Genomic DNA, 25604 nt, shown 5'->3' with positions numbered 1-25604 from the left:
ATTTTCCAGGCAAGAGTACTGGAGTGGGGTGCCATTGTTACACAACTATAACCCCCAGATGAGAAAGTGACTAGAGGGGGGGATAGTCATTCATGGCTCTTCACATTTTGTTCTCCCCTACCCATTCCCCTGACTCCCAGCAATACTTTGAGATTGTGACAGGAAAGTCCACCCTTCTTTCAGCTTCTGGAGACTAGGGTGCAGGGGTCAAGTGCTGTGAAGTTTTTGAGGACAATTGGGCACAGAAAGGAGATTTTCCTTTAGTGTATATATTAAAATATCTTCTATTGAGTTTGAAATCCATTGTGAAATGCAGCACACAAGACTTCTGTATTTACTTTAGAAAGAATTCCAACATGGAATCATATCAGTATAGCACTTTGTAGAAAGTGCTCTGTTTAGTACTAGCAGAAAGAACTTTACAAATGCAATGACTCTACAAGAACTTATTATCTCTTCCAGACTGCCAACTATACTTTGTTTTAGTTCTTCAGTGTTAGATATTCTGCTTTCTCTGTTACTACTTTCTCTTCCACTAAACTGAAAATCTTTGACGGTTATCATGTTTATTTGCCCAAGGCTCTGCATAATTTGGTGTGGCTATTGATGCAGGAAATTTAAATGCAGATTAGAGCTAAATGTTCAGGAATGCTTTTGAATCAGATCTTCAGCGAGGTACCCCATATGTGCCTGATGGCATAGTGTAACTTATTGCGTCATTAAGCAGCCATGCTAATTTGTGTATGCATAAGAAGTATTTACAGGTTCTGTAGGTCACTTATATAACTGATGGGAAATTAGAATTTTTGACAAATTGCTATTTAATTCAAACATGTTACAAAATTCATCAATAAAATATTATCATCCTCCCATGTTCTTAGAGTGTATTTTAATATTGACTGATTTTCTGAAAGAATTAGGAGAGAAATAAAGCAATCTTGTTAAATGCAAGTAAGGAAGTACATCGTAATGAGTTTTGAAATCATGATTCCATATGTAATACATGATTATCATTATATAATTGTATATTTTAATATATCTTAAAAAGTACTGTGGTGCAGTGGGAGCATGAATTCTGAAATCAGGGAGATCTAGCTGGAATTCCTGTCCTGCCTTTAAAATGTATGACCTTAAATAGGCTTCTCTGGTGGTTCAGATGATAAAGAATCTGCCTGCAATGCAGGAGACCCTAGTTTGATCCCTGGTCAGGAAGATGCCCTGGAGAAGGGAATGGCAATCCACTCCAGTATGCTTGCCTGGAAAATTCCATCGACAGAGGAACCTGGCAGGCTACACTCCATGGGACTGCAAAGAGTCAGACATGACTGAAAGACTAACACTTTCAGTTTCACTTGAAAAAGCCAGCTGTGCCTCAGTTTCTATGCCACTCATACTTATTGTGTGCATGAAGTGCCAAGCACAGGGCAGGTTCCTGGAACCTGCTGTTGTGAGCCTGATGTATCTCATTCAGCTTATGCAAGTAGTTTGTTCTTCAAAGCAGAGAGATAGTATAGGGAGGGGAAGGGCAGTTGTATTTTTCTGTGTTGGAGAATTCAGTCACTCCAGTGTTCAGTGATTCCCATTTCCATAGGCACCACAGTTTGAATGAGTAAATGTAGGAGGTTTTAAGTTGTGCATTTCACATACTCGTATAGACATCAGATGCAAAAAGGGCTGTGGGAGAAAATTGTAGACTTATGATTTAATTCAGTCATTTAACAAGTATCTTATTAACTGCCTATATGTGTTAAATGGCATGGTTGTATTATGGAAATAAAGAGAAATAAGGCTCATTCTCTGCTCTCAAGCAGCTCCTTATATAGAAGGCCTGTTTTCTGTCTATATAAGGCAAGGCAGGCCTTTATGTGAAGCTGCTCTTTCAATTGTTATGACGGCAAATGGACATTATCATCTTGTCTTAGTGGAATGACACTATGGATTAATTTTAGTTTTCCTGTTATCCTAGAAGTACTTCAGTTCATTTTGAGACATCATGATATGGGATTAGTAAAAGAGTGGAATCTGTGGATGTAACATAGCATTTTGGTTTAAGGAAGAAATGTGGGCCTTGAACTTGGATCTCAGCCTTGGAATTGAGCTGGTTTATCTTACAAAGATTTCTCAATTTTTTCTTATTCCCATTTTTGTCCCCATAGCTATGAGGGTAACAACAGCTAGTTCCTCAAATTTTCTATCCAGTTTATCATAGTATTTTGCTAATCCCCTGAGTTTCTATTACTAATAAATTCAGTTCTGTTTAAAATATTTTAAATGTTTTATTTTAGCTTACAAAAGAAAAGCTAGAAAGGTCTTTAAAACCTTGAGCTTTAGTGAGTTAAGCACCGATTTATGTTTTAATTTTATAAGATATGAACTTTGATTTTTGAGTACTAAGCTTCTGAGAAAGTAAACAGGGCCACCATACATGACTGTGCAGTTAGCACACCACATAACTGCATGTGGTGTCCCTGTCAGAAAGTCTTAACTGTGACTCCCATTCCTCCTTTAGTTCCCAGCTACAAAGTCTCAACAGAGCACCTATATAATTTACTTTTATTTAGATGATTTTTATTAGGTATAATTGACATGCAATATTATACTAGTTTCAGGTATACAACACAATGATTTGCTATTTTGAATATATTGTAAAAACAATCACCATCGTCAAGTCTAGCTGAAATCATCACCATGGACATTTATAGGATTTTCTCCCGTGATGAGAACTTATAGGATCTACTCTCTTAGAAGCTTTCAAATATGCAAGATAGCATTTGTTAACTATACTTGCTGTTCTGTTCATTACATTCCCATCATGTATTTATTTTATATCTGGAAGTTTTTACCTTTATATTCCCTTTGCCTGTTTCCTCTATCCCTAACTCCCCAGCTCTGAGAACCATTGAACAATCTGTTGTTTGTATCTATGAGATTTTTTTTTTAATTCTACATATAAGTTTGATCCCATTGTATCTCTCTCTCTCTCTAATTTATTTCACTCAGCTGATATATATTGATATATATATGTACATATATATGTGTGTATATGTATGCATGCGTGTGTATATATACATATATGTATTTATATCTCACAGTTTCTTTATCCATTTATGCATCCGTGGATATTTAGGTTCTTTACATATCTTCGTCTTTCTAAATAATGGTACAATGAACATGGGGGATCATGCATCTTTTTGAAACAGTGTTTTTATTTTCTTTGGAAAAATACCCAGAAGTAGAATTTTTGGATCATATGGTAGTTCTATTTTTAATTTTTTGAGGAAACCTCATACTGTTTCTCATAGTGTTTTTCACCATCTACATTCCCACCAATAGTATGCAGGGGTTTACTTTCCTCTACATTTTGGCTAGCATTTGTCATCTCATATCTTTTTGATAATATCTCTTCTAACAGATGTTAGGTGATATTTCATTGTGATTTTGCATTTCCCTGTTGATTAGTGATGCTGAGCCTTTTTTCATGTTCTTTTTAGCTATCTGCAAATGTGTTTACTTCTTCTATCCATATTTTAATCAGATTATTTGTTTTTAAGATGAGTTGTATGTATTGTGTATATGTTTTGGATACTAACTTCTTATCAAATATATGATTTGCAAATATTTTCTCCCATTCAGTAAGCTCCCTTTTCACTTTTTTCTTCTCTGCTGTGCATAAGGTCTTTAGTTTGATATGTTCTCACTTGTTTCTTTTTCTTTTGTTGTTGTTGTCAAATCCAAAAAATATTATTGCCAAGTCCAGTATTGAGAACCATGGTGCCTGTGTTGTCTTGGAGTTGTATGCTTTAAGTTTTGCATTCAAGTCTTTAATTCATTTTAAGTGAATTTTTGTTTAGAGTATAACATAGTGATCTAGTCTCTTTCTTTTGCATGTAACTGTCCAATTTTCCCAGCACGATTTACTGAAGCGAAAGTGTTAGGTGTTCAGTTGTGTCTGACTTTTGCAGTCCCGTGGATGGTAGCCCACCAGTCTCCTCTGTCCATGGAATTCCCCAGGCAAGAATACAGGAGTTGGTATCCATCCCTTTCTCCAGGTGATCTTCCTGACCCAGGGATCAAACCCAGGTATCCTGCACTGCAAGCAGACTCTTCACCATCTGAGCCACTAGGAAGCCCGTTTATTGGAGAGACTGTCCTATTGTCATTGTGTAGTCTTGCCTCCTTTGTTGTACGTAATTGTATGCCTGAATTTATTTCTAGGCTCTCTGCTCTATTAATCAATGTGTTTTTTATATCAATACCATAATGTTTTGATTCTTATAGCTTTGTAATATAGTTTGTAATCAAGGAGTGTGATGTCTTCAGCTTTCTTCATTATTCTTAAGCTTACTTTAGGGTCTTTTGTGGTTCTAGACAAATTTTAGGATTTTTGTCTATTTCTCTGAAAAATGCCAGATTTTCATAAGGATTGCGTTGAATCTGTAGATTATTTTGGGTAGTATGGACATTTTAAAAATAGCAATTCTCTCAATCAGTAAGCACAGACTATCTTTCCATTTATTTGTGTTCTTCATTTTCTTTCACCAATGTCTTATAGTTTTCAGTGCACAGGTCTTCCACTTGTTCTGTTAAACTTATTTCTAGGTATTTTATTATTTTTGATATAATTGTAAGTGTGATTATTTTCTTCATTTATTTTTCAGGTAGTTCATTAATACTCTATTGAAACGGAACTGATTTCTCTGTATTGATTTTGTATCCTGCAACTTTACTGAATTTATTTATTAGTTCTAACCATTTTTGGTGGTGTCTTTAGAAAATTTGTACAAATGACTGTCTGTATCTACCAGTTCTATATCTGCACATTCAATCAACTGTGAATTTTTAAAAAAGCCTGAAAGTGGCAAAACTTAAATTTGCCATGAACTTACAAATATTTATATAGCATTTACATTGTATTTATAATTATTTACATAGCATTTACATTGTATTAGGTATTGTAAGTAATCTAGAGATGATTTAAATTATATGAGAGAACATGCATACTTTACATGCTGATACTATGCCATTTTATATATGATACTTGAGCATTCACAGATATTGGTGTTAGAGAAGGTTGGTTCCTGGAACCAGTGCCATGTGGATACCAAAAGATGATTGTATAAAATTATGTCATCTGAATATAGTGAAAGTTTTACTATTTCTCTTTCTAACTTTCAAGCTTTTTATTTTATTTTCCCATCTGATTGCTAAGTCTTCCAATATTATTAATATGTTGTATAAAAGTGGTGAGAGTGGTCATCCTTGTCTTGTTCCTGATCTTATAAAGAACAACTTTAATCGTTTTAAAAATTGAGTGTGCCATTAGCTGTGGAATTTTCATATATGGCATTTATTATGTTGAGGTATTCCCTTTGTATCTAGTTGGTTGAGAGCTTTTATCATAAGTGGATGTTACATTTTGTCAAATGATTTTTCTTCATTTACTGAGCTGATATGATTTTTATCCTTCATTTTGTTAAAGTGGTTTATCACATTGATTGATTTGTGAATATTGAACCATACTTTTATGTTTGGAATTAAGTTCCACTTGTTTATGGTATGTGATCCTTTTGATGTATTGCTGAATTCAGTTTGTGAATATTTTGTTGATTTTAGATCTGTGTTCATCAGGGATATTAGCCTGTGATTTTCCTTTCTTGTGGTGTCTTTGTCTGGTTTTAGTAACAGGGTAACACTGTCATCCTGAAATGTGGTTGGAAGTGTTCCCTCTACTTCTGTTTTTTTGGAAGAGTTTGACAGAAAGATTGGTATCAGTTTTCCTTTGAATTATCATTAGAATTCACTGAGAAGGAACCTAATCCTGGGGTTTGGTTGTTGGGAGGTTTTTGATTACTGATACTGGTAATCACTCTGTTGAGATGTTCCATTTCTTTGTGATTCAGTCTTGGATGATTTTATTTCTAGGGATTTATCAATGACTTAAGTTATCCAATTTGTCAGTATATACTTGTTGATAGTAGGTCTATTATAATCCTTTGTTTTTCTGTGGTTTCAGTTATAATGTTACTTCTTTCATTTCTGATTTTATTTGAGTCTTGTCAGTTCCCTGGTGGCTCAGATGGTAAAAGCGTCTGCCTACAATGCAGGAGACCCGGGTTCGATCCCTGGGTCGGGAAGATCCCCTGGAGAAGGAAATGGCAACCCTCTCCAGTACCCTTGCCTGGAAAATCCCATGGACAGAGGAGCCTGGTGGGCTGCAGTCCATGGGGTCACAAAGAGTCAGACACGACTGAGTGACTTCACTTTTCTTTCACTTTCTATCAGTTTTAGCTTTTTAAGAACCATTTCTTTATTTCATTGATATTTTATATTGTCTTTTTGCTTTCTATTTTATTTAAATCTGCTATGATTTTTGTTATTTCTTTCCTTCTGCTGAATTTTGTTCTTTTTCTAGTTTCTTGAGTTTTAAAGTTATGCTGTTTATTTGGGATATTTATTGTTCCTTGAGGTGGGCATTTATTGCTATGAACTTCATTTTTAAAGCTGCTTTTTGCTCCATGCCATAAATTTTGATGTGTTGTGTTTCCATTTTCATTTGTTTCAAGATATTTCTCTAAATTTCCCTTTTGATTTCTTTGTTGATCATTGGTTGTTCAGTAGCGTGTTGTATAATCTCCATATATTTGTGAAATTCTAGCTTATTCATATAATTCTTTTTACTTTTGTACTGTTTTGGTCAGAAAAGATCCTTGATATGATTTAAGTCTTCTCGAACTAGTTAAGATTTGTTGAATAACAATTAACTATACATATATATATATATATGTATATATATATATATATACACACACACACATAGAGAGAGAGAGAGAGTGAGAGAGAGAGAGAGAGAGAGAGAGAGATTCATTTTCATATTCTTTTCCATTATGGTTTATCACAGGGTGAGTCTTTTATTCTTATAACCACTCTATGTCTTTGATTGGAGAATCTAGTTTCTTTACATTTAAAGTAGTTATTAATAGTTGTATACTTATTTCCAATTTGTTAACTGTTTTCTGGCTGTCTTATAGCTTCTCTATTCCAGTTTTCTTTTCTTGCTTTCTTCCTTTGTGGTTTGATGACTTTCCTTAGTGATATACTAGATTTCTTTCTGATTATCTTTTGTGAATTTACAATAGCTTTTTGCTTTGTAATTACCATAAAGCTCACATATAACAATTTATAACAGTTTAAGTTGATAAAAACTTATGTTTTAGAATGCATCCTAAAATTCTAAATTTTTATACTCCCCACTCATGTTATATGTTTATGATGTCACATCATACATCTTTTTATCTGGTGAATTCCTTACCTAATTATCATAGATAATTATAGTGAGTTTCTGTACTTTGTATTTTAATCTTCATACTAACTTTATAAGTGATTAATTCACATAAAATGTATTTATGTTTCCCAGTGAGGTTTATATTTTCATATTTTTCTTTGTTACTAATTAACATCATTTTTTTTCAGTTTATGGAGGTCACTTTAACATTTTCTGTATCACTGTTTTTATGTTGATGAACTCATTTTTCTTTTGCTTGTCTGTAAAACTATTTATTTCTCCTTTAATTTTCAATGATAACTTTGTTGGGCTGAGTATTTTTGGTTGGAAGGTTTTTTTTTTTTTTTTTTCTTTCAGTACTTTTAATATATCATGTGACTGCCTTCTGGCCTGCAAAGTTTCTACAGAAAAAATCTGCTGATAATCTTGTGTATAACAAGTTGTCCTTCTCTTGCTACTTTTATGATTCTCTGGTTGTCTTTAACTTTTAGCATTTTTATTTACAATGTTGCTTAGTATAGGTCTGTTGGACTTCATCTTATTTGGTGGTGTTTGTGCTTCCTGATGGCAACCCACTCCAGTGTTCTTGCCTGGAGAATCCCAGGGACGGGGGAGCCTGGTGGGCTGCCATCTCTGGGGTCGCAGAGAGTCGGACACGACTGAAGCGACTTAGCAGCAGCAGCAGCAGTGCTTCCTGAATCTGGAAGGCTACTTCTTCCCCGGTGTAGGGAAGTTTTCAGCCATGATTTCATTCAGTAAATGTTCTACTCCATTCTCTCTCTTTTTTCTTCTGGGACTCTTGTAATGCAAATGTCATTTCACTTGCTGTTGTTTAACAGGTCCCTTATACTATCTTTACTGTTTTCATTACTTTTTGTTCCTCTGTGTGAACTTCTTTGTGTTGTCTCTGAGTTCATTGACATTTTTTTTTCTTCTGCTTTATCTAGTCTGCTGTTGAAACATTCCTAGTATACTTTTCAGTTCACTTATGGTATTCTTCAGTTCTTTTTCATTTTTCTTGTATTTCCTGTATTTTATCTGTGAGATTTTCATGGCATTCATTCATTCTTCTCTTGAGTTTTATAATGATCATTATTTTGAACTATTTATTGAGTAAATTACATATATCTGTTTCATTAAGGTTTTTTTTTTTTCTTTTTGAGGTTTTACCTTGTTCTTTCATTTGAGACATATTTCTGTCTTTCTTCATTTTTCTTGATTCTCTGTGTCAGTATCTGTGCATTAGATGAAACTGTTACCTTTCCCATTTTTTGAAGTGTTAGTCTTAGGTAGGTAAACCTTAGTGTTCAATCTTGCCTTAGCTGTTGATTCTTTCCTAAACCTTTGTGATTGTCCAAGCATCCTATTTTATTTAATAGCTCCCAGTGTTGAGGGTATGCCAACACCACTTATTGTCCCAAAGGGTAGGATCTCTGTCATCCCCTAGATTCAGGCTGATTGGAAGCCAGAACCCCAGGCAGCAGCATCCAGAGACTGCAAATATACACAGCCCTGTTGAACCACAAGTGTAAGCCTTGTTAGTCACCAGATCCAGGTAATATATAGGTGTCCTTTGGTAGTAGCTGCAAAAATCAAGACATCATGCTAGGATGTAAGCCCCTTTCTGAAAGATTCCAATGAACTAGAATGAGACAGAAGGAGAGGACAAAGATTACATCCATGGTGTCAGTTCCCTGAGAGCAGCTCTGTAGGCCGATTGACATGTGCCAGACCAGAAAGCCTGCCCCACGAGCCTCAGCTCCTCTCCACATAACCAGGCCTCTGTCTCAGAAAGACTGGATGTTTTTCAGTCTGCTATCTATGCAGTGCTGTGCGAATGGTAATCTGTCAAGAACTCCCTCTCCAATTGTTATAGTCCCATGAGACTGAGGAACACAGGCCTCCCCCTACTCCCTGGTCTTTACAGCCATACATTCAAGGGGTGTTCTCTGGGTCACAGCCATACAAACTGAGTTAGCAGTTATAAAAACTGGGGCACCAAAGATGTGTAGAAGCTTTCCTTAAGGAGTTACTGGCACACTGATGTGTTGTACAAGGGGAGGGCCAAGATGGTACTCTCTGAAAAAAAAAAAGGCTCTGGCTGTCTGCAGTATAAACATGGGCCCCACTAGAAAGGAAAAGGAAGAAAGATGGCACCTGCTGGCTTTAGTGAGGCAGATGGAAAATGTGAAGATGGAGAGTATACCAGCAGGTCCCTGATAATCAGACCAATATTTTAAAATTAGCAAATGATTGTCTTTTATGTAAAGTTTGGACAACTTTTGGCACAGCAAAGGAAACTATAAACAAATGAAAACAGAACCCTCTTACATCTTTGCTGGGAATGTAAACTGGTGTAGCTACTATAGAAAACAGTATGGAGGTTCCTTAAAAAACTAAAAACATAACTACCATATGACCCTGCTATCCTACTCCAGGCCTTATATGCAAAAGAGATGAGAGCTCTAATTCCAAAAGATGCATACATCTCAGTATTCTTGCAGCACTCTTTACAGTAATCAAGACATGGAAGCAACTTAAATGTCCATAAGCAGATGAATGAATAAAGATAATATGGTTTATGTATACATATATGGTATGTGTATGTGTGTGTGTGTGGGGGTGTGTGTGTGTGTGTATACATATAAAATGGAATATTATTCAGTCATAAAAAAAGAATGAAATGATGCAATTTGCAGCAACATTAATGGACCTAGAGGTTATCATACAAACTGAAGGTCAGGCAAAGAAAGACAAATATTCTATGCTACCACTCATGACATCCTATGATATCCAGTTATATGTAGAATCTTAAAAAATGATATAAATGAGCTTATTTTAAAATCAGAAATATGCTTAAAGTCATTGAAAACAAACTTATAGTTACCAAAATGTAAAGAGGGGTGGGATAAACTGGGAATTTGGGATTTACAGATGCACACTACAGTATCTAAGATCGATAAACAACAAAAACCTACTGTGTAGCACTGGGAACAATACTCAATATCTTATAATAGTCTATAATGAAAAAGAATCTAAAAAAGTATATGTGTATATATATATAATGCATATACATATTACATGTATTATATATATATATATATATATATATATATGTAACTGAATCACTTTGCTGTATGCCTGAAACATTGTAGATCAGCTGTACTGCAGTTAAATATTTTTTAAAAAAGAAGGGTAAAAAAGTCCAGGCATCTTTAAAGGGCTGCTTCTATACTGCATCCTGGGGCAGGTGAGTCTGCAGATGAGCATATTAAGTGCCTTTTCTGTTTGCCTCGGTTCTGCAGTTCTCATGGTTGTAAGTTTTATTGGTCTTCAAAGCCAGATGTTGGGGGGTTCATCTTTCAGGTGCTGGTCTTAATAGTTGGTGTGCCTGATGTGAGGCTCAGCAATGGCCACAGGACTGGAAAAGGTCAGTTTTCATTTCAGTCCCAAAGAAAGGCAATGCCAAAGAATGCTCAAACTACTGCATAATTGCACTCATCTCACACGCTAGTAAAGTAATGCTCAAAATTCTCCAAGCCAGGCTTCAACAATACGTGAACTGTGAACCTCCAGATGTTCAAGCTTGTTTTAGAAAAGGCAGAGGAACCAGAGATCAAATTGCCAACATCTGCTGGATCATCAAAAAAGCAAGAGAGTTCCAGAAAAACATCTACTTCTGCTTTATTGACTATGCCAAAGCTTTTAACTGTGTAGATCACAACAAACTGTGGAAAATTCTGAAAGAGATGGGAATATCAGACCACCTGACCTGCCTCTTGAGAAATCTGTATACAGGTCAGAAAGCAACAGTTAGAACTGGACATGGAACAACAGACTGGTTCCAAATAGGAAAAGGAGTATGTCAAGGCTATATATTGTCATCCTGCTTATTTAACTTATATGCAGAGTACCTCATTAGAAACGCTGGGCTGGAAGAAGCACAAGCTGGACTCAAGATTGCTGGGAGAAATATCAATAACCTCATATATGCAGATAACACCGCCCTTCTGGCAGAAAGTGAAGAGGAACTAAAAAGCCTCTTGATGACAGTGCGAGAGGAGAGTGAAAAAGTTGGCTTAAAGCTCAACATTCAGAAAATTAAGATCATGGCATCTGGCCCCATCACTTCATGGCTAGTAAATGGGCAAACAGTAGAAACAGTGGCAGACTTTATTTTTTTGGGGCTCCAAAATCACTGCAGATGGTGATTGTAACCATGAGATTAAAAGACGCTTGCTCCTTGGAAGGAAAGTTATGACCAACCTATACAGCATATTAAAAAGTAGAGACATTGCTTTGCCAACAAAAGTCCATCTAGTCAAGGCTATGGTTTTTCCAGTGGTCATGTATGGATGTGAGAGTTGGACTATGAAGAAGGCTGAGTGCTGAGAACTGATGCTTTTGAAGTGTGGTTTTGGAGAAGACTCTTGCGAGTTCCTTGGACTGTGAGGAGATCCAACCAGTCCATTCTAAAGGAAATCAGTCCTGAATATTCACTGAAAGGACTGATGCTGAAGCTGAAACTCCAATTCTTTGGCCACTTGATGCGAAGAACTGACTCATTTGAAAAGACCCTGATGCTGGGAAAGAGTGAAGGTGGGAGGAGAAGGGGACGACAGAGAATGAGATGGTTGAATGGCATCACCAACTCAACGAACATGAGTTTGAGTAAACTCTGGGAGTTAGTGATGGACATGAGGCCTGGTGTGCTGCAATCCATGGGGTTGCAAAGAGTCGGATACAACTGAGCCACTGAACCGAACTGAACCGATGTGAGGCAGGAAATCTTCACTCATCAGGGAGAAGGTCTAGGTTTTTAGTTCATACCTGATTTGGGGGATGCTGTTTATGGCTGTGTTGTTTCTCAGCCTCTTCTACCTGTTTCAGTGTGGTTTCCCTCTTGTTATCTTGATTTAAGGTGGCCACTTTAGGTTTTTGTTCAGAGGAAATTGTTCCATAATCATCTACAGATTCTGTGGGAAGATCTGAGTTCAGGATCTTTTTTCGCTGATGTCCTGAACCAGGGACCCCCTATAACATCATTGGGACTTATGTTAAATTGAGATCCAGAAATGATTTTCAGTAAAATTTTGAAATATGCCATATATTACTGTCTTTTGCCCTCTTTTACTCCATCAATAATCCTAGCAATCTGCTATCTTCTTTATCATGTTCTTATTTCTTTGCAGCATCCGTCTTTAGGGAAAAATATTGTTAAATTCACGTACACTAATAGATATTTGAATGATAAAAGTTTGCCCTACTCAGGATATCTGAACTTAACCCAGAGGTAATGTCTTCATGATTCTTAAGTATTTTTATCATTTTCACCAAACTGGCACAGTAGCTTCTTGCATAAACATTGCCTTCACCCAATCTTTACCACTTGTAACTCAACTTGTGTTCTACTGGCAGGGTTATTACTCTTTTCTCCTTTGCTTAAGGTCCTTCATTACCGTTCTATTGTCAACAGGATAAAATCCCAATTTATTAGTGAAGCAAAAACATACCTTCAAAACCTTTGCTTTTTTTTTTTTTTTTTTTCAGTTTTCACTTTTAGACCCTCTACTTCAATCACATTAAACTTCTCCCCTTTCTTATCTTCAGGCCTCTCTGCATTGACTCCTTCTTTCCCTTTTACCTGGTATTCTGACATTTCCCCCCACTCCACATCCCCTTTTTCACCAGGAAGTCTCTGACTATCCTCAAAAGTCCTCCACTCCCTGAAAGCAAAAATGAAAATGAAGTTGCTCAGTCATGTCTGACTCTTTGCAACCACTTGGACTATAGCCTACCAGGCGCCACCATCCATGGAATTCTCCAGGCAAGAGTATTGGAGTGGGTTGCTATTTCCTTCTCCAGGGGATCTTCCCGGCCCAGGGATCAAACCTGGGTCTCCCGCATTGCAGGCAGACGCTTTATCCTCTGAGCCATCAGGGAAGCCCTTCACAATTCACCAAGGGGAATTATTTTCTTCTCTCTGTTGCTGGTAGACTATTATACCTCTCACTTCCATAGCACTTTTTATGTTTTCCTGTTTATTATTTGTTGTTCTCCACCAACAAAGGTATGGTTTGATTTCATAGTTTCAAATTTTATTGAACTTTCTAGTTCTAGGACACCTTCTGCTCTCAGCATTGTGTCTGGCAAACCAAAAGCTCTCTGTTATTTCTCTCTGAATGATGGAATAAATAAATGGATAGACATCAAGGTCAAAATTTTAGGCATCTGGACTAGATCCAGGAATTTTTCAGGTGCCAAGCAGCCAGCCCCCTGTTACATCCTATTCCTTCACTTTACATCTTTATCACAAGGTCAGTCAAAAGTTGAAAGACTCACTGTTTAAATTTTTAAATCCCTAAGATCTACTGTAAATGGATTAAAGCAATTGTATTTCTCAAGACTGTTTCATCTAGCCTGTAAATAAGAAAGAATTCAAGTCTGCAACATAGTGTTTCAAATTCTGTTTATGTAAATGCTTGCTTTGGACCTGCAGACATGTATGTTTGCCTTCAGATTTTTTGTCGTTAAACTCGAAGAACACTGGCAAAGATTACTGAATTCACGTGCTTGTCTGCAGAGTAGATTTGCAGAAAATAGCACTGACTGAACATGGAATCAACAAAACCATGATTAACCACAGAGGAACTGAAAAGATGAAAGATGTTTTCAATTTTTCCAAACCTTGTAAATGGTTAGGTGAAAAGACAGACTTAGTAGCTTCCTAGAGCACTGGGGAGTGGCTGGGGAAACTCTTTGAAGTTCAGATTAGAGCTGCTTGGAATAATTAACAGTAGTCCCAGCTGTGAGCTGTTCTGAGAAGCTTAAGGAACAACTCACTCAGCTTGTCACTTGGAACTTTATAAACCAAGTTCAAGAAAGTTGTTCTTCTGTGTAGTACGTGCTGTTGTACTCCTAGTAGATTCCGATGCTTTTCCAGAACTTTGTATGTATTTCTCCTTTCCTTTCTAAAAGGAATACTGATGTTATTCTCACTGCCTTGCGAAAGCATCACAAAAGAGAAAGGGCAGCTGGCAGGTGTCCAGTGGATTTGTTCTTCTTAACCTATGAATTGTTGTGGCCACATCACAGTCCAATGTCTGTATGAAAGTTACTTTAATTGACTTCCCTCCTCTTTGTTAAGCAGTTGTGTTCTTAAAAAGTTTATCACTCCTTTAATAATCAACATCTCACAGGTGATTCATTATCATTTTCATATAAAAAGTGTCCAGAAGAATAGATATTATTCATTATTTTTAAAATATTTTAAACAATTCTATGTTGCTTTAAAGGTGTAGGAATAAATCTCCAACTCATAAGAGTAAAAGAGCAATTGACTGTGCTGCTCACTTTATAGGGAAATTATTATATTTCATAATACAGATCAGGATAAAATTTAGCACTGTATAGTTGAAAAATATGTATAATTTTAAATTAAATTTTAAAATAATTTTATGTAAATTATGGATTTGATATATTTACATAATCTGTCATAATGAAGTAGAAGAAAATAAATTTTCTTTATGAAATCATATTTAGAAATCATTAGTTAGCAAAAATGTCTTAGTTATATAAAAGGTAATCTACTCTACCCAGTTTTCTACTGTTTTTATGAGTTTCATTATTTCTTTTAAATATTCCACATATAAGTGATATCATATAGTGTTGTGTGGCATAATGCCCTCAAAGTTTATCCATGTTGTCACAAACAGTATGGTTTTCTTTCTTTCTTGTGGCTGAATAATTTTCCTTTATATGTGTGTGTGTGCATGTGTGTGTATGCTCTTTATCCAATCATCTGTTGATAGATACTTAGACTGTTTCCATATCTTGGCTATTGTGAGTATGCTAAAGTGAATATGTGGGTACAGCTATCTCTTCACTATCTTATTTTCACTTTTTAGAAATATACCCAGAAGTGAGATTACTGCATCATATGGTAGTTCTATTTTTATTTCTTTAGAAAAATCTATATTGTTTTCCATAGTAGCTATGCCAATTTAATTCATACAGAGGTTCCCTTCTTTCCACATCCTTACCAACATCTCTTATCTTTATGGTGATAGTCATTCTAACATGTATGAAGTGATATATTATTTTGGACTTGATTTGCATTTCCCTGATGGTTAGTATTTGAGCATTTTTTCATGTATCTGTTGACCATTTGGATGTTTTCTTTGTAAAAATGTCTATTCAGTTCCTCTGACCATTTCTTTAATTAAATGGTGTAGTGTTGTATAAGTTCTTCATATTTTGGGGATATTGACTTTTTTTAAAATATATATGCAATTGTAAACAGTTTTTCTGTTCTGTAGGTGCCCTTTTCATTTTGTTGATAGTCAGAAGCTTCTCAGTTTTGTGTAGTCCCACATGTCTATTTTTGCTTTTCTTGTCTTTGCTTTTTGTGTCAAACTAAAAAAGCATGATTCTTAATACTGATGTCAAGGAGAATACTTCCCCTCAGTTTTACTTTTTTAGGAGTTTTGTGATTTCAGGGCTAATGTTCAAGTCTAATCCATTTTGAGCTGATTTTTCTGATGGTGCATGATAGGAGTTCAGCTTCATTATTTTGTTTGCAGCTATTTGTTTTCTCAACACATACTGAAGAAACCGTCCTTTCCCCATTTTATATTCTTTCCTCTTTTGTCATAAATTATTCCTAATGTGGCTTTATTTCTGGACTGTCTATTCTGTTTCATTGATCTTTGTGCCTGGTTTTATGTTAATAGCATGCTGTTTTGATTACTATAGCTTTGTAATACAGTTTGTAACCAAAAAGTGTGATGTTGGCTAGTGTTGTTCTTCTTGTTCAATATTGCTTTGCTATTCAAAGGTCTTTTATGATTCTGTACAAATTTTAGGATTGATTTTTCTATTTCTGTGAAAAATGCCTTTGGAATTTTGATAGGATGGAATTGCATTAAATCTACAGATAATTTTGGATAGTATGGACATTTTAACAATAGGAATTTTTCCAAGCCATAAGCATAAAATATCTTTCCATTTATTGTGTATTCTTTAGTTTCTTTCATCAATGTTTTTATAATTCTTTTTTATATCTGTTCAATTAACTTTATTCCTAAGTATTTTATTCTTTTTATTGAAATTGATAGTGTAATTGATTTCTTAATTTCTCTGATAGTTCCTCATTTATAGAATTGCAGCTGAATTTTGTATATTGATTTTAGATGTGAAAGTAATAGGGGGAGGTTGGTAAAAGTATACAAACATACATTTCTAAGATAAATGAGGTCTAAGGATCTCTAGAACATGAGTACAGTTGAAACTGCTCTACTAAATAATAGAAATTTGCTAAGAGAATATAACTTAAGCATTACTAATAAATGAATAAAGTGATGGATGTGTCAGTTAACTAGATGGTGAGAATCACTTTATAATATATATGTATATCAAATCATTACAGTGTACACTTTAACTATTTTACAATTTTATTTTTCAATTTTATTTCAATGAATTTGATTAAAAGATAATCACTTTTCACAGTAAAATTTACTACACCCGATTTACTAAATAATTAAACACACTTGAATTTGAATAGGCTCTTGTTGCTAGAAGTTCAGTTCAGTTCAGTCACTCAGTGTGTTCGACTCTTTGTGACCCCATGAACCGCAGCAATCCCAGGGAGAGGGGATCCAGGTGGGCTGCCGTCTATGGGGACACACAGAGTCAGACACGACTGAAACAACTTAGCAGCAGCAGCAGCAGCAGAACCGCAGCACGCCAGGCCTCCCTGTCCATCACCAACTCCTGGAGTCCACCCAAACCCATGTCCATGGAGTCAGTGATGCCATCCAACCATCTCATCCTCTGTCGTCCCCTTCTCCTCCTGCCCTCAATCTTTCCCAGCATCAGGGTCTTTTCAAATGAGTCAGCTCTTCACATTAGGTGGCCAAAGTATTGGAGTTTCAGCTTCAACATCAGTCCTTGCAATGAACACCCAGGACTGATCTCCTTTAGGATGGACTGGTTGGATCTCCTTACAGTCCAAGGGACACTCAAGAGTCTTCTCCAGCACCACAGTTCAAAAGCAATCAATTCTTCGGTGCTCAGCTTTCTTCACAGTCCAACTCTCACATCCATATATGACCACTGGAAAATCCATAGCCTTGACTAGATGGACCTTTGTTGGCAAAGTGATGTCTCTGCTTTTCAATATGCTATCTAGGTTGGTCATAACTTTCCTTCCAAGGAGTAAGCATATTTTAATTTCATCGCTGCAATCACCATCTGCAGTGATTTTGGAGCCCAGAAAAATAAAGTCAGCCACTGTTTCCCCATCTATTTGCCATGAAGTGGTGGGACTGGATGCCATGATCTTCATTTTCTGAATGTTGAGCTTTAAGCCAACTTTTTCACTCTCCTCTTTCACTTTCATTAAGAGGCCTTTTAGTTCTTCACTTTCTGCCATAAGGGTGATGTCATCTGCATATCCATGGATGGAGGAGCCTGGTGGGCTGCAGTCCATGGGGTCCTGAAGAGTCGGGCAGGACTGAGTGACTTCACTTTCACTTTTCACTTTCATGCATTGGAGAAAGAAATGGTAACCCACTCCAGCATTCTTGCTTGGAGAATCCCAGGAACGGCGGAGCCTGGGGGGCTGCCGTCTATGGGGTTACACAGAGTAGGACACGACTAAAGCGACTTAGCAGCAGCAGCAGTAGCATCTGCATATCTGAGGTTATTAATATTTCTCCTGGCAATCTTGATTCCAGCTTGTGCTTCCTCCAGCCAAGTGTTTTTCATGATGTATTCTGCATATAAGTTAAATAAGCAGGTGACTATATATAGCCTTGATGTACTCCTTTTCCTATTTGGAACCAGTCTGTTGTTCCATGTCCAGTTATAACTGTTGCTTCCTGACCTGCATACAAGTTTCTAAATTACCTTAAATACCTTAAGGTCGTCTCTGGTGGCTCAGTGATAAAGAATCTGCCTTCCAGTGAAGAAGATGCAGGTTCAATCCCTGGGTTAGGAAGATCCCCTAGAGAAGAAAATGGCAATCCACTCCATTATTCTTCCTTGGGAAATCTTATAAACAGAGGAGCCTGGTGGGCTACAGTCCACGGGGTCACAAAAGAGTTGGGCATGACTTAGCAACTATACAACAACTATAACAACAACTACCTTATATCAACACATGAAGATGGTGTATATTAAAAAACAAAAGCAAAAGAACAGATGATGATGAATGACTGGCACAGAGGGACTTCCATAATGCCTCCCTGGTATTATGGTGGCCAAAAGTTTTAAGAATGAAATGGTATTTTAAAAGAAAGATAAGAGATTAAGATGGAAGAGAGGATGGAGCAGGGGCTTTCCATATTTAGGAAGAATGCTGTGAACAAATGACAAGGCAGTATTGACTATATTGTTGCTTGACAACAATTTTGGCTGATTAACATGATGAAAAATAATAGGCAATACATACAGATTTCTGTATGTCAAATATTCTTTACAGTTGTGTAGGAGGTATTAACATTTCATCCCCATGAAGACTCTATGATGTTGGTATAATAGATACTAGTAGTATCCCCTTTTTGCAGACAAGAAAACTGAAGCACAGAAAGATCAAGTAATTTGCCATTATGACAGAGTAGGGGTTCTTGGGTCTGTGCCCTTAGCCATAATTAGAGACTGCTCTTATTAAGAGTTGTATAGATGAGTCAAGTTAGATAATGTATGGGAAGTTATTTGAATTCAGATTTTGATGAAGTTGATGGAAAGCATTGTATGTTTAGCTTAAAACTTAGATTTTATAGTGTAAGCAATGAGGAGTCAGTAATCATTTTTTAAGCAGGAGGATAACACGGGTAATGTAATGATTAAAAGATTAGTCAAAAATTGGTTTCACCAGGATGTGTAAATAGATTGAAAGTTAAGGTACTTAATCAGAAAGATTACAAAAAAGATCTAGAAATCTTTCTGATTAATTTTTCAGTCTGTTTACACATCTGTCCATATAGTCAAAGATATGGTTTTCTAATAGTCATACGGATATGATAGTTGGACCATAAAGAAGGCTGATGGCCCAAGAATTGATGCTTTGAATTGTAGTGCTGAAGAAGACTGTTGAGAGTCCCTTGGACAGCAAGGAGATCAAAACAGTCAGTCCTAAAGGAAATCAACACTGAATATTAATTGTAAAAACACGCTGAAGCTGAAGCTCGGATAGTTGGGGGACCACCTGATGTGAAGAGTTGAATCACTGGAAAAGATCCTGATACTGGGAAAGACTGACGGCAAGAGGAGAAGAGGGCAACAGAGGATGACATGATTGGATGGCAACACTGACTCAATGGACTCGAGTTGAAGCAAACTCCAAGAGACAGTGAAGGACAGGAAAACCTGGTGTGCTGCAGTTCAGGGGGTGCAAGAGATTTGGACATAACTTGGCGACTGAACAACAGCAAATCAGACTAGTGGGTAAGTACCTCAGATGCCCATATGTGAGGAATGAGGCCTATGGCAAATACAGTAGAAAATTGCCAGAAGGTAATGAAAACCTTGTTACTTCATTCACCATACTTAGTGTTCTCCCTTGTCTTCACTATCCTACAACATGTTCAACGCCATCTTTAATCAAGAATGGTACGTGGTGCTTATTTTTAAGTAAATTTGCTACAGAAGAGTCATAAATGATAAGCATCTGGTACAATAAGCGGTCAGAAAGTGAAGCCAATCGTGCAGCCAGCTTCCCAGTCAAGACAAATCATTCCAAGCACTGCAAGAATCTGCTGTATTTCTCTGTTCCACCATTGTGGTTGTTCCATCGCTAAGTGGTGTCTGATTCTTTGGGACCCCCTGGATTGCAGCATGCTGGGCTTCCCTGTCCTCCACTATCTCCTGGAGCCTGCTCAAATCCATGTCCATTGAGGTAGTGATACTATCTATTCATCTCATCTTCTGCTGCCCTCTTCTTTTGCTTTCAATCTTTCCCAGCATCAGGGTTCCGCCACTGCCGTCCTCCAAGTTTGCCTATTTTTGAACTGTGCTTAAATAGAATCGCTTGATAGGTATTCTTTATGACTTTTTTATTTAACATTGTGTTGGTGAAATTCACTGGTATTATTTCGTCTAACTGTCATTTGTTCACTCTCATTGCTGTTTAGCATTTCAGTATACCACAATTTAGTTATCAGATGTATCATTAGTGGAATTACTAATTCTGGGTTATTATAATAACTTACTCTGAATATTCTTTTGTGCGTCTTTTGGTGACTATATACCTATATTTCTGGCACACACACCTGCAAATGTGGTTTGTATAGATGAGTCAAAGTAGATAATGTATGAGAATTCATTCGACATACAAATAAATGTGTCATTTGTATGCCACAGAATCAGAGAATGGACACACACACACACCAGGAGTATATTTGTATTTCACAGACTCAGAAAATATATGCATAGTTACTACTGCTGAATATATTTGTTAAAATGATTGTAGCAATTTATATTCTTATTAGCAGGGTCAGAGCCAATTACTTCACATTCTTGTTAGGACTTAATATTATGTGTTTTTTAAATTTAATCCATCTAGTGAACTGGTATATACACAGCCCCTTGATGTCTTAAGGGGCTTCCCTGGTAGCTCAGATGGTAAATTGTCTGCCTGCAATGCGGGAGACCTGGTTTCAATCCCTGGTTCAGGAAGATCCCCTGGAGAAGGAAATGGCAACCCACTCCAGTACTCTTGCCTGGAAAATTTCATGGATGGAGGAGCCTCGTAGGCTACAGTTCATGGGATCACAAAGAGTTGGACATGACTGAGCAACTTCACTGGTTGATGTCTTGAAGGTTTGGGGCCATTTCAGTATCCCTTTTGGTGAAGCACCTGTTCATATTATGGTGAACTCAGAAATCCTACCTTTTCCTGCACCTTCAACACCTCACACACTGCCTGGCATGCAGTGGGCACTCAGTTGTTTAATGAATAAATTAATACATACAAGATTATAAGGATAAAGCCAATCTAGCGTTGCTGTCAAATTCCTATGCTTAACATATGTGAAGTGTCCAGTAAAAGTGTACTAAGTGGATGAAAAAAGCTTTCCTGTTTTTTTTTTTTTAACTTATCTATCATGAAGCAATTATAATCTTCCTATTTTACCCAGTTTTCTCTAGAGGAAGAAGTAATATTGTATTTCTTTTGACGTTATCTCATTTGATCATCCTGGCATGTTCAGTTTTTAATGTTACTCTTTTTGTAGAACCAATTTACATTCTTTATTACAGTGTCACAAATATTAATATGATCCCTAAATAAATACTTTTGGCCTAGATACACTGTGTTATAAAACCTTTCACCTTGCTGAATGTGTGGGTGTTATTTTTTCAGAGGCCTAATTCTTTCCGAGAGATAAGAATGATCAAAGAAAAGAGTCTTTGTTTTTCTGCTTACCCAAGCTTTGACCTAGATGAGATTTCAGTTTGTAATCCAGAACTTTGCAAAGCATATCTCCCCCTAGAGCGGTTTCCTTTCTTATTTGGGGTGGGGGTGTCCAAATTAGAACTGTGGGACTGTCAGAGCCTACTGACTCAGAATTAAGTCACTGAAACATACTATGTTAGCTCTAAGATAAGAGGTTCCCAGGCATACATATGGTAATATAGAATCTTAAAGCTGAAAGAAATGATTAGTTGAGGATTATTATGTTAAGTGAACAATTGAAAAATAATTTTTATTTAGAAATTAAAAATGCTGAATACTCTAGCAATATTTTACATATCTAAACATTTTATAAGGTAGAAACAAGAGCTATCAAATAAATTATTTGACTATAATTCATACATATATTTCCAATACTATAATTTATACATGTATTTCTGACAATTTATACATATAGTTCCAATATATGCATATAATTTATGCATGTATTTGACTACAGTTTATACATATATTTCCAATATTTCTCTCATGAGAGAAAACTCAAAAATATATATCACCACATAATATAAATTTTGTAACAGATGGCTCTTTATACCCATCATAGTAATTAGGACAATGATGATTATAAAGGTTAATAATAGCCCTAACATTAAAAGAGTCCTTATTGTATGCTAAATGCTATGCTAGGAGTTATATGTAATAAATAAATATATTGGCACAATTAAAGAATGCCAGTGAATAACAACAATTTAAACTTTATGAGGTTAAGTTTTATCATAATCAACTTTATTATGTTCAAGGAAAAAATATGAATTGGTTTATTTGAAGGACTATTAACCATAAACTAACATGTATTGGAGACCTGGGGAATTGATAGTTCTGATAATCCTTTAAAGCAGGAAACAAAGTTTATGTTAATGATGGTATTAACCAAGTATGCTGCTTAACAAAAAATCTGGGAAATACAATTATCATTATGTTTTTTCTTTGCAGTATATAAAGTGGATAATAATTTTTGTTATTAAAAGATCACAAAACACTTAGTGGAGCAGGTTATAGACAAGTTTCATCCTTAGCTCGGAATTTCCTGTCTTTTGTTTGTTTTAAACTTTGCATGCATTGAATTGATGTGCAAAATTTCCTCTCTTCCCAAGATCCAACTGTTAAATTCCAAATTTGTAATGTACTAGAGGCGTCTTACCTGCTAAAATAGAGGTCTTTAATTATAAGCTTTACAATAAAGACTTGACTATGTGGCTCAAGAGAAATCCCAGGAATATCTTGAAGAGAGATTCCTGCTTTGAAAATGTGATTCCCAAATTTTATTACTTCTGCTTTCCTACCAAATGATTTTTTTTAACTGAAGAAATATGTGGTCCAATCTCTATGCCATTACTCATTCCAAGAGATTTTCACTGAAAATGTCAAAAATATTCGTTTTGTGTATTTTTAGGGATTGTCTTTTATCTTTGTCATTGTCGCTTATTTGACCAGTAAGGGATGAAATTTGACCTTTTAGAGGGACCATAGCCTAAGGTGTTTGTTGTTCATCTTCTACCATATTTGGATTAATTCTTGACATGGAGGTGGCTTTGTAATATAAAAAAAACTAAGAAGAATGTATGATTTTTGTTTTTTAATAAAAGTTTGAGCCTTGGATCTGTTGGAAACATGCTCTGTAGTTCTTTTCCCTCCTGCTTATCGTTATTCTCTGGAAAAGAGGCCACGTTAAGAAAAGGAAGTGGAAATTGTTCATTTTTCCCAAATATTTTTTCTTATTCTTTATGTTTGTTATGTTGTTACAAAAACAAAGATTTTATAGAAGGTTTTCATGTCCAGATTTTATGGATGATTTCGTGAAGATAATTAATCCTTCACTTTCATTTTTCACGCTCTAAATGTTTAAAAGTGTGCAGGTTAAATTGTAGGAGGTTGAGAAGGTGCCTAAACCCTGTGAATTTCCCTAAGTTTACTAGTGCCTGCCTGCACCTGTGTGTGTGTGTGTGCACGCATGCACACGCGCATGTGTTTCCTCTCTCTTTGCCATGTCTGAAAGTAATGTGTCAGCACTTTGATTCATTATAAAAATAATTTTTTATCTTTATTTTGGAAAGAGCTCCAGGGATACAAATGAGTGTCTAAGTTAATGAACTGTAAGAAAAAAAGTGGTTTGTTTTGAGTGGAAATGAGTTTTAAAAATCAGCAATTACTTTGTTAGGGTTCTAAAAGGTCATTTGGATACAGATAAAATGCATCTTAAAATTGGATATCACTTTATCAGCAAGTTAGTAGTATGTTTTCTATTGAAAGTGTTCAGAAGCAATGTAAATATTGTCTCACATTAGTATTGGTACTGTTTTGGAGGGCAACTATTAAAAAAAACTTAAAATCTTGCAACATTCTTAAAAATGCACTAGAAGCATCATACTTTTCTGTATTTGTTGCTCATTTCCAGCGATTGGTGGCTGTATTTAAAATATCATTATGAAATATATGTAAGAAATATTTTATTTGTATGCAGTTGTTGAAAAATGAAACTATAGTATTAAAAAAATGCCATTTAGAATTACTTTTTCTTTTGAAGGAGTATTCTTGGGAATTCTGAAAGCCAAGTAGAAATGTGAATTTACACAGTGCTCAAAATACAAGGCTTGTTATGTTTTTTTGTGTAGTTCCTGGTATTGATTGGTACAGTGGATTTTGCTTAAGGTTTAAAGTCCTGTACTACCTAAATCATTTTAAGATTTCGAATCCTTTTTCCAGAAGAAACTAAAGTCCAAAAATTAGTTAACTCATTTTCATTCTGAAACCCTGAAATCTATTTCTGCTATTTATAGTTCTTTTCTATAAAAAACTTCTATTCAAGTATAAGCTCTAACACATTATAAGTTTTACACATAACATGTTTATACAAAGTCAAGTAGTACAAATAATTCATAATTTAAAAAATAAAAACTAACATTTTATTCCCTTAGCAAATACATACAACGTTATTGCCAATAGTCCCTCTGCCCTTGGTTTTTCACACAAAGGTACTTTACAAATAGTCACATTATTGAAAGAAGTGAGAGTAGTTATTTGGCCCTGAGAGGAAATAAACCACAGAGTGTGGAAGCTTCCTGGATTGCAGATTGGGGTTTACTGTTATTTAAACTATTCAGCGGGAAGATCCCCTGGAGAAAGGCATGGCAACCCACTTCAGTGTGTTCTTTCCTGGAGAATCCCATGGACAGAAGAGCCTGGCAGGCTACTCATCTATAAGGTCACAAAGAGTTGGGCATAACTGAAGCATCTTAGCATGCAGCACAAACTATTCAGGAGCCAGCCCAGTTCTGAGATTGTTCTTAGAAGTTAACTTTAGATTTTATTGCTTTCATTCATTTTAAGAGAAAAGCTTTTGTAGAATATAAGAGAAGGTTATTATGTCTTTTGTATTTGTCTATTATTTTTCTTTCTTTCTATCTATATTATTTATAGAAATCCTGGGTAGATCTGTTCTCTCTAGTCATTTCTGTGTTGTTGAAGAATCTTTTCTCTGGTGTGGTTATGTAATAATACCATTAACATGAGAAATGCTAATCACTTGAACAGAGAGATATAATCTTTTCAAAAAACTATTATTCTGAAACTGCAACCCTAACAAAATCAAAAGGAATACACAAAGAAAGCCGCCTATAGATTCTTCCCACTGATTTGATAATTGGATGGTTTAGGCCGTTGGCATAGGAGCCTGGATATGGGAAAATGCAATGGAATTTGAGGAGCTTCCTGAAGATCAATGTAGGCAGAGTAAAATTCTCTTATTTCAGCCAAAATCAAAATGAAAATATAGTTTTAGGAAGTAGTTTTTAAGTTAGTTTATTTATTTTAATTGGAGGATAGTTACTTTACAATATTTTGGCCATATGT

The 25604-nt window shown here is 35.7% G+C and overlaps 1 protein-coding gene and 1 non-coding gene across 3 annotated transcripts in view; both read left to right on the top strand.

Annotated features, from left to right (window-relative positions):
* Nucleotides 1–25604, top strand: part of PDZRN4 (PDZ domain containing ring finger 4) — a 419179-nt gene that overhangs the window by 8771 nt on the left and 384804 nt on the right. The gene's annotated exons all lie outside the window — the stretch shown is intronic.
* On the top strand, nucleotides 6062–6134 carry TRNAC-ACA (transfer RNA cysteine (anticodon ACA)). Its single transcript has one exon. It is a non-coding gene; the product is annotated as a tRNA-Cys (tRNA).

This window comes from Ovis aries, chromosome 3 (assembly GCF_016772045.2).
Source record: "Ovis aries strain OAR_USU_Benz2616 breed Rambouillet chromosome 3, ARS-UI_Ramb_v3.0, whole genome shotgun sequence".
Lineage (NCBI taxonomy): Eukaryota > Metazoa > Chordata > Mammalia > Artiodactyla > Bovidae > Ovis > Ovis aries.
The sequence above is the reverse complement of the archived record's forward strand: the minus strand, read 5'-3'. Positions and strand labels throughout refer to the sequence as shown.